This window comes from Carassius gibelio, chromosome A14, assembly GCF_023724105.1.
Source record: "Carassius gibelio isolate Cgi1373 ecotype wild population from Czech Republic chromosome A14, carGib1.2-hapl.c, whole genome shotgun sequence".
NCBI classification, from domain to species: domain Eukaryota; kingdom Metazoa; phylum Chordata; class Actinopteri; order Cypriniformes; family Cyprinidae; genus Carassius; species Carassius gibelio.
This window is the reverse complement of record NC_068384.1, coordinates 21833290-21844361: the sequence shown is the minus strand read 5'-3', so window position 1 is coordinate 21844361 and position 11072 is coordinate 21833290. Positions and strand designations below refer to the sequence as shown.

The window sequence follows — 11072 nt, the reverse complement described above, 5'->3', positions numbered from 1 at the left end:
CAACCTGTGATGTCTCAGGAAAGTGAAAAAGTTTCATATTTCTGATGCAGGGGATGTTTGATGTTTTTGATAGCAGTCAGTTAGTTCTGAAGTGCCATAGTGTGATGAGAGCTGAAGATGACCCTACATACTGAAACTGCAGACAAACACATTTTTAACAGGTTTCTAAATACATTAAATGGACACAAATTTGGCAGACACTGTTAACTAAATTAAAGTTCATGCAAGGCATAATTGTTTTCTGAGAATTGAATCCAGGACCTTGACCTGATTAGTTCCATGCTCCAGCTAAGGGATATGATTATTTTAAACATACATCATTTGTTACAGATAGGATGTCTTGCACATAACAATGTCTTATCATGTAACCAGACCAAAAACATCCAATTTGTAGACAAAATTTTTGAAAGCACACTATTAAGAGTTCCTAACAACTGTTTCCTTTGGCATTATAACACCTACAACATAAACTTAAAATCACTCATATTTGCTGCAGTGTCATTTGTAAATTGCCTTTGAATGCTCTTCACAAGCTCAAATGCCTTTCTGTAAATCTTTCTAATAACAGGCCTAACATTTAAAAGGAGTTAAGAAATGTGACATAGCCATAGTGTAAATGCACTTGGCCTCAGACACTTGGCGTGTCTAGAGCATTTTCAGTGGGGGGGGGCATGCTGGGGCACTGCCTCCAAATAGGGTGTCCGCCAGTGTCGAGAAAAAAAAAAAAAAAAAAAAAGCAACATTCTACAGTATATTACGTAAATCCTATTGATTTTTTTTTTTTTACTTGAATAAAGTTACTTGAAAACAAATGCAGTAATAAAGCACATTTTTGATTTATTTAGTTTTTTGTCATCCCTGTATATATTTGAGAATATTTTTTATTTGAAAGAAACTCCCTATATCTTTACTTCTTTTCATGGCTTGGCACTGCTCTCGGCCCTGTCTTCAAAAGAAACACTTATGTGTATCTGTTATTCTCAATCTCAAAAAAAAAAAAAAAAAAAAAAAGAAAAATCAAATTGTGAATGAAATGCACAGAATCAATGTCATTTCAAGTGTAAATGACTAAGTTAGGCCTGACAATTTAACTGATTATCTAACTGACTTACTCTCATGCATTAACAAGTAACATGTAACCAGACAATTATTATTTTGTAACATTTTGTGCATATTGTCATTTGGTGCAATCTTGCTATGTGGTCACTGTCACAAAATAAACTGATACAAAATATGCAAATCAACATGACTGTTTATTGTTTGATAGCGCCCAGCGTATTTTACTTATATTGTGTTTTATTAAACGTTTACTAAAGATTCAATTGAAATCAACCCCAACCAATGCAAGCAGAGCCTGACGGGGTAAAAACATTGAACCTCAGAAAACCATACAAACATATTAAACCATACATAAAGGTTACCTACCAGCTCTCTGTTTGGTGTCTTGCGATGTGTCGTTCTTGAACGATTAGAATCTTTAATGTGACAAGGGAAGAACGAGTCTTCTCTATGACGGCGACATCACTTTGATTGTTGTTTTTTTTTTTTTTTTTTACAGTGGATTCTAATCTTCAAAAAATTACCTTGTTGTATGATTTATGTCTTTTGAGTTCACCCTTCAGATTAGACTATAGAACTGTAGTGTTACTTGTTTAGGATTCAAAATGTTGTTTGCTTTTAATTTATGTCATTATGTCCTTTTTGAGAAAGCATCATATACATATATTAGACCAATTTGTCAAGTCTGCCTAGGAAAAGAAATTATTATACCAACAAACTCAAAATTGGATTAAAAATTAAACTAAGCTATAAATACTTTGATTATTATATTATTATATAGCCTAGTGTTTATTCACTGATAGACAGTAAAAAAGACAAATTAATTAATATTTTATATATAAAAAGGTTTTATTTATTAATAAAATAATAACACCACAGATCTTTAAGAAACAGTAACAAAAACACAGTGACAGAAATATCAGAAATAGCGCATGGGTCTGTCACGTGATTAAGGAATGATTTGACAGACTTGTCAGACAAGAGGTGAGTTAATCACAGACTGAAGACCCAGGTAAAGAATTAATTAATCTTTTCTGTATCTTTATAGCATTTTAGTTTTGTATTGTTTGTAGTGTGATGAACGTTTGCATAAGTACTAGATGTGTTGGGGAAGTAACACGTAACATTTTAATTACATTTTGCTAAAATGAACGAAATGACTCAAAAAAAGATTTCGAACTTCCCATCACTAGTGTCTTGACTTCCCACACTTGATTAAGTAAAAGTCCAAGTCCACAACGAGCGTTGTATCTCTGACGACGCTGCACTTCTTTGAATCGAGAACTTCAGTAGAGTCTATAGACTGATTGGCTATAAAATGGACCAATCACAAGACATCTTATAGGGGGGGCACCTGGGGTGGCCAATCGAAGTGCCCCCCCTGGCCACCACGTAGACCCGTCCCTGCTTGGCCTGTATTAGATCCTCTCATATTAAGGTCCATATAGGCTCGCAATGGTGCAGCACATGACTGCTTCAGAGCTTGGCTTTCCAGTGTTTGTAATGTTTATGTTTGTTTTTCCTGTTATTTTTTTGTTATCAAACACGATCAGTTTCACCAAGGATGAACTGCTGAACATTCGGCAGAACACACCTCAAAATCTTCTACCGGATTTCAATTATTCTGACGTTTTACTGAATATTGGAGTCAGCGGAGCAGCTGCGGTTATCAAACGCTTCAGGCCTTGAAAGACAGGGGAAGAGAGCCGGCACGCTCATTAAACTCAGAAAACGTGGATTTCAAATGCTGTTTGAAATCTTCCCAGCTTATGGCTGTTTAGAGCAGATCGCGATGCAGAATCAACTGGGAAATTGCGCAGCGGTGGGACATGACATGTCTTCAGGAAGAACAAAAGAAGAAAGGCACCAGGCACAGATGGTTACATCAGCCTGTATGAAAACCTGGGCTGACCAGCTGGGACCCATCTTTTCACAGACCTTAAACAGATTTCTGGAGTTGTGTGAAGTCCCTTCCCGCTTCAAACGCTCCACCATCATCCCCGTTGCAAAGAAACCCAAGATAACAGGACTTAATGAGTACATGCCTGTGATTCTAACGTCTGTCTTCAAGAAGTACTTTAAAAAAACTGGTTCTGGCTTATCTGAAGGACATCACTGGACCCTTACTAGATCCCCTGCGGTTTGCTTACCGAGCAAACAGGTCCGTGGATGATGCAATCAACATGGGACTGCACTTCATCCTGAAACATCTGGACCAAACAGTGACTTATATGAGGATCCTGTTTGTGGACTTTAATTCAGCTTTCAAAACTATCATCCCAAAAGCCCTTCAGACCAAACTGACCCAGCTCTCTGTTCCTAGCTCTATCTGTCAGTGGATCACCAGCTTTCTGACAGATAGGCAACAGTTAGTGAGACTGGGGAAATTCACATCAAACAGCTGCTCCACCAACACTGGTGCTCCTCAGGGATGTGTTCTCTCCCCTCTGCTCTTCTCCCTGTACACCAACGACTGCACCTCTAAAGACACCTCTGTCAAGCGCCTGAAGTTTGCAGATGACACTACAGTCATCGGCCTCATCCAGGACAATGATGAGTCTGCTTACAGACAAGAGATTGAGCAGCTGGCTGTCTGGTGCAGTCTTAACAACCTGAAGCTGAACACGCTCAAAACTGTGGAGGTGACCGTGGACTTCGAAAAAAAAAAAAACTCCTGCTCTCCCCACACTCACCATCATAGACAGAACTGTTGCGGCAGTGAAGACATTCAGATTCCTTGGAATCACCATTTCTCAGGGCCTGCAGTGGGACAATCATTGACTCCACTGTTAAAAAGGCCCAACAAAGGTTGTACTTCCTTTAGCAATTACCTGCCACATGAATTGCTGAAAAAGTTCTACTTAGCTGTCATTGAGTCTGTCCTGTGCAATTCAATAACAGTGTGGTTTGGTTCAGCTACAAAATCAGACATCAGAAGACTACAGAGAATTGTTCGGACTGCTGAAAGGATTATTGGTGCTCCCCTGCCCACCCTTCAAAAACTGTATACATTCAGAGTGAGGAAAAGGGCTCAGAAAATCACTTTGGATCCCTCACATACAAGGTATCCCCTTTTTGAACTTTTGCCATCTGGATGGAGCTTCAGAGCCACAAATACCAGGACAGCCAAGCACAAGAACAGTTTCTTCCCCCAGGCAATCTATCTCATGAACAGTTAAATTTTCCCCACTTATGCAATACAAATGGGCAATATCCTTAGATTTATTTGTTACCACCTCCATCCTATTACATCCCTGCATCTCAGTCTATTCTATTCCATTATCATCTATAGCACAACTATTCACACAATTGTATTTCTTGATTTATTTAGCAATATTTGTCTTTATATTTACTTTATTTTTTTTTACAAACCCGATTACAAAAAAAGTTGGGCCACTGTACATATTGTGAATAAAAACAGAACGCAATGATGTGGAAGTTTCAAATTTCAATATTTTATTCAGAATAACATAGATGACAATATCAAATGTTTGAATTGAGAAAATGTTTAATTGTAAGGGGAAAACAAGTTGATTTTAAATTTCATGGCATCAACACATCAGAAAAAAGTTGGGACAAGGCCATGTTTACCACTGTTTGGTATCCCCTTCTTTTTATAACAGTCTGCAAATGTCTGGGGACTGAGAAGACAAGTTGCTCAAGTTTAGGAATAGGAATTGTGACGAGTGGGGTGGTGCTGAGAGCCGTGGGAACGGAGCGAGGCCGGTGGAGTGATTGGGAAATGACCGACACCTGCTCCACTCATCGTTCTCGAGTCCCACGGAGGAGATTGGAAGGAAACAAAAGAGGAGCTACGACAGTGAAGGACAAGAGAGGATCAGGCCTGGGCTTTATTTTGTGTTTGGTTTTGTTTGTTTGTGGCAGTCGTCCGTGAGGGGCTGTCGCGCATGGAATAAAATACAGGCCTACTACTAATTTTTTGCCTACTTATTTTATTCTAGGCCATTAATAAAAAAAATAAAATGGGAAAAATCCAACCCCACATTTATAATAAAATTTATATTAAAATAAGTTAAGTTTTACCCATAATTAGTCTACTTTAAATGTTTTAATTATAGGCTATAGGCTACTTAGAATTATGAACTGAATTCACGAATTCTTTAGATGACCGTGAATATAGTGATGGTGTGACATCATTACAGATAATGAGTTCAGACGGGAAACACTGCACTTGTGGTTGGTTTCATTTGAATTACATAGGCCTAAATATAAAATTATTATTATTCTATTTAAATGGCTTATTTTAAAAGTAGACATGTCCTAGACATGGTTCGTCCAAACGGACGGAGCTGAAGCTCTTTCCTCTTGTTATCGGGATGGAAGCTGTGGATCGGGATCCGCCGATCAGAGAAGTGCAGCAGACTACACTCTACAAGATAAAGCTTCAGTTGCTGTTGTTTGTATAGCGAATGAAAACATGTTAGGCTGTGAGATTTTTCTTAAATAGGCATAGAATAAAATTAGTAGGCTAAAAATCTGCACATTTCATGTCATTATAGATCCTACAGTAAAATTCAAATGTCATTGAATAAATTAATTTCTGTTTGGTCAAAAAAAAAAAAAAAAAAAAAAAAAAAAAAATATATATATATATATATATATATATATATATATATATATATATATATATATATATATATATATATATATATATATATATAAGCACCACTAGCAAAGAATTGGCAGGATTAATAAACTCTGCTGTCTGCCGCTTCTCTCCTGGTGAAAATGAACTGAGCTTGCGGTTGCCGCTTGTCGGTGCAGTACAGAAGGGTTGAAAGGGGTGTTTCAGCGCCGCCCACACATTCAAACAAATATTAAAGCATAATCTCATTTTTTACCCACAAACAAAAATACGAAACATCCAGCTAAATTTTCGTTTTCCGTTTCTTAACATTTATCTTTGTTTATTTTTAAATAGAAAATAGAATGACCAAAATATACACGGACCCAACAGCTACAGCGGAAAGAAAAGAAAGAGAAGAGCTACAGCAGTTGAATAATGTCTGTTCACTGCCCTGTTGAACAGTATCCTTTACCTAGAACTCAGAATTGTTTTGCCAAATTGTTGGTGGTCAGAGATTTTCTAAGCTGGTAAGCCTACCATCAAGTACCATTTGAGGAAAGCTCCAAACGAAGTCAAGTCAACTCAAGTCACCTTTATTTATATAGCGCTTCAAACAAAATACATTGCATCAAAGCAAATGGACAACATCCATTAGGAAAACAGTGTGTCAATAATGCAAAATTATAGTTAAAGGCCATACATCATTGAATTCAGTGATGTCATCATCTCATTCGTGTGCAATCAAGTCAACAATATCGCTATAAATGAAATGACCCCAACTAAGCAAGCCAGAGGCGACAGCGGGAAGGAACCGAAACTCAATCGGTGACAGAATGGAGAACAAAACCTTGGGAGAAACCAGGCTCAGTTGGGGGCCAGTTCTCCTCTGACCAGACAAAACCAGTAGTTCAATTCCAGGCTGCAGCAAAGTCAGATTGTGCAGAAGAATCATCTGTTTCCTGTGGTCTTGTCCTGGTGGTCCTCTGAGACAAGGTCTTTACAGGGGATCTGTGTCTGGGCTCTAGTTGTCCTGGTCTCCGCTGTCTTTCAGGGCAGTAGAGGTCCTTTCTAGGTGCTGATCCACCATCTGGTCTGGATACGTACTGGATCCGGGTGACTGCAGTGACCCTCTGATCTGGATACAGACTGGATCTGGTGGCTACGGTGACCTCGGAATAAGAGAGAAACAGACTAATATTAGCATAGATGCCATTCTTCTAATGATGTAGCAAGTACATAGGGTGTTATGGGAAGTGTTTCCGGTTCCAGTTTACCCTAATTAATGTAGCCTAAAAATCCTTTAACGGATTTGGATATTAAAAGCATATTACTATGTTATGTGTATGCCAGGTTAAAGAGATGGGTCTTTAATGTAGATTTAAACTGCAAGAGTGTGTCTGCCTCCCAAACAATGTTAGGTAGGTTATTCCAGAGTTTAGGCACCAAATAGGAAAAGGATCTGCCGCCCGCAGTTGATTTTGATATTCTAGGTACAGTTGCAATCAAAATTATTCAACCCCCCAGAGACTGCAGTACTTTACAAATACAAGCTTAATAATAAAATAAAAATGCTGAAGGAGTTATATATCTATAACAGACCACCGTATAGCGTGACTAGTGCACCTGCAATTGTTCAGAAAGTCATGCATAGGGTCCTACAAGGTATGGATGGTGTAAACTTGTTGCCTTGATGATATGTTGATTACAGATAGTGACTCAAAATCCTACAGTCTAAAAGTCAGGAAAAAAAAAAAAGACACGTTCTTTTTTTTTTCCAGAGCAGCATTTATAATTTTGGTCATGTAAGTGATGCCAAAGGGTGTTCACCCCATACAGGACAAAAACTGACACAACTAAAAAGGCTGTTCCTACAAATGTAACTGAACCCCTGTCTTTCAATTCAAGTTTATTTGTATAGCGTTTTTTACAATACAAATCATTACAAAGCAACTTTACAGAAAATTATGTTTCTACAATGTTTAGTAGTAGCTTATAAGTGGTGACTGTCAGTTTGTGCACGTTTGACAGGATTTTTTGAAATAATTAATACAAGACGTAGTCAGCCAGATGATATTAATATTAGTAATTAATAGTTATTATATGATGCAGTCACACTTGTAGCAATAATTGTTAGTTCTGTTTGTTGATTCAGGGTTAGCATCATCTGAGGTCCTCTGAGGGTCAGCATCATCTCTTCTCAGGTGTTCTGGATCCAGACTGGAGCTTGTGTAAATCCTAGTTACCACGGGATGAAGATCCAGCAGAAACAGAGAAACACATAGAGACATCATTAGCAGAGCTGCTGATCCAACAAAGTAAAATTAGTTTAACCCAAGCTAAAGAATAAGAATGCACATTTGATCAGATGCAACTACACTCACAATTTAAGAGATACATTATTCGAATGCTTGGCGAAAGAGATGTGTTTTTAATCTAGATTAAAACAGAGAGAGTGTTTCTGAACCATGAACATTATCAGGAAGGCTATTCCAGAGTTTGGGAGCCAAATGTAAGAAAGCTCTACCTCCTTTAGTGGACTTTGCTATCCTAGGAACTACCAAAAGTCCAGTGTCTTGTGACCTTAGAGTGCGTGATGGATTGTAACATGGTAGAAGGCTAGTTAGGTACGCAGGAGCTAAACCATTTAGGGCCTTATAGGTAAGTAATGATAATTTGATGAGTAATGAGTGACAGTTGTTGCTGATGACAATTAGCGGAGACGCACACAAACCAATCAGTGCTGATGCGTAACATATAGATTTCACCCACATAGTGCAAAACCCTGAGATCACGGCTAACCAACCGTGACAGAAAAGCTTTTATGGTCATTCCTTTATATAGTCCTCAATTATGGTAGAAAAACATTGCCATGAATCGATGGTGCTAAGTTTAGCCTTGTTCATTTGTGCTGTTGTACCTTAACAAATCACTATTTTAAGGAGGCTATAAATCCATGTGCGGAACCAAGCCAATTTTGTATTATTGTCTTTGCAGCTGTAAAACCTGGATTAGACATGTAATCAAGTTGCAGTATAAAAATCTAATAGAATTTGCAGGTGTCCATAGGTTGACAACAATTGGACATTCCCAAAACATATGGAAAAAAGTACCTGTTGTTACAGTGTTACAGAATATGGTAGTTATAGGTTGATTGCAGATGATGTCAAATCAAGTTGTGACCCATTTTAAAGCGTGCTATTATTAGTCTTAGCATGTGATGCATCTCCTATAGGAGTGGGGGATGTAATTGCCCACAAAATGAACGACGGTAGTGAAAGACCTTTTGATTTTACATGAAGTTTTATTAACAAGATTCTGGAGAAGCACGTTAGATACTTAGCATAATCAGCACAGGTGGAGCATACTTATCATTATGCCCCCTCCACCCCATCTCCTCCACTTAGAGTTAATTTTACGCTTTTATATATGGGGGAGTACTCTAGGTTCAGGCCATTCCCGAGCTCAGAGCCCTTCCCCGGACAGCACGCCAATTATGCATTAAAATACTTCAGCTAATTATATTTAAGTGTGAACTCGTGAATTCTAGAATGTTGATGAAAGCTGAAAGAAAATGTTATCAAACTGAAGAGAAACAATGACTTGTTTTTGGAGTGATGAAAGTCCATGATTACGTTTTAGGCAGACAGTTCATTTTATTCCACAGACCATAAGCCTTTGCTGAAAATTATAGGTCCTAAAATGAGTACCAACCCTTGCTACCGCCATAAATGATAATAAAAATAATAATATTAGATACAAATTATTCTGCTTACCAGTATGAAATCCAATACAAAAGATCTGAACAGCATAGATTTGCTGATGCCTTATAAAGGCTGCCTGTTAAAGAGGATGATTCTATCCAGCCCATTCCAGTGTATAGACTGTCATATCTGGAGGAACTTCCTGTCACTGCAAAATGACTTGCATATGAAACAAAAATGGACCCCATTCTAAACAAGGTTAAAGAACATGTAATTTATGATTACCCAAAATAAAAGTTTAATCAGTCTATAAAGTTTGACAGACCCTGGAAAGTCAGTGCCCGGTTGCATGAAACTCCTTAAGTGAGGGTTTCCCTGAGGGAGAAAAATCCCTAAGGTAAGGGGTTTCATTAAGAGCGTTGCAAGAAAGCTCTTAACTGTCACCCTTACCTAAGTGTTTATACTAAGAGTTTCACAGTAGTTTCTGACAACATACGGCAAAGATCTATAGTTGCTATAGTGACTACCTCTAACAGTAAACAGAACATAATGAACCACAAAGCCAAACCCTTGCTAAAATCACACTTTTATTAATATATTTGTGCTATGGAGTGTACAAACATAAAAGCAAACAAAAAACGTAAACCAAACTGGACAGAGGAAGAAAAGGCAATTATTGTTTTCGTAAGTGGTTATAATAATAATACTTTTCAGCCTTTCATCAACCATTCATCGTCTCCAAGGGATTATTACGATCATACCCTTAACCTTATATCTAAGGGATTTCTTAGCTTAAGGAGTTTCATGCAACCGGGCACAGGACCTTAAATGGAGTGGTACCATTTCAAAAGTGCTGGGTACAGTAATGTATCTGGTTGAATGGAAACTGTGTAAAGAGATATGCAATGAGCAATGTGTGAATGAGGAATGTGTAACAGCAATGTAAATCAGCATGTTCCCTATAAAGGAGGAAACTGGGACTATGCTGAAATGAACACAGATCTTACTAAGGACAAAGAAAAACTGTCATAGGCAGAGCTGAGACTGAACTGAGATCAGTGGCCGAGTTGTAAACTGGAACAATGCCAGACAAAAGCTTGTGTAAATCCTATTTACCACTGGATGTCAATCATGTGGCAAAAACAGAATTACAAATAGAGACATAATTAGCATAGCTGCTGTTTCAACCAGGCAAAATTAATTTGTTTAACCCAAGCTAAGAATATTAATGTGCATTTGATCAGATTTAACTGCAACACAAGATTGTGAAATGCATTATTTGAACACTTGGTCAAAGAGATGTGTTTTTAATCTAGATTTAAACAGAGAGAGTGTGTCTGAACCTACTCTAGCTGCTGCATTTTGGATTACCTGTAGCTTGTTTATTAAAGATGTGGGATAACCACCTAGAAATCAAGCATCTCGTTAGTTCAGTCAGGCCATGATAGTCATGCTTGCATCAGCTGACAGTCAGCTGTTCCTGACGTGTACCAATCCAGTCTTGACACCTATCACCTGCGGTCTATTTAAATTCCCATTATTCAGTGTCTCTACATCGCATTGCTGCTTGCAATTAACTGATCGCATCGCTGCTTGCAAATCAAACTGTTGCATCGGTTCTTGCAAATCAAACTGTTACAGTTTGTTTCAGAACATCTGAAATCCGCATCTAAGATAAGTGAATGCTTTTTAACCCATATCACTGTGTATGTTGCCTGGTGGTT

The 11072-nt window shown here is 38.0% G+C and overlaps 1 pseudogene; it reads right to left on the bottom strand.

The window, feature by feature from the left end:
* Nucleotides 1-6504: 6504 nt before the first annotated feature.
* LOC128026848 (myosin heavy chain, fast skeletal muscle-like) overlaps nucleotides 6505-11072 on the bottom strand; it is a 250397-nt pseudogene continuing 245829 nt past the window's right edge.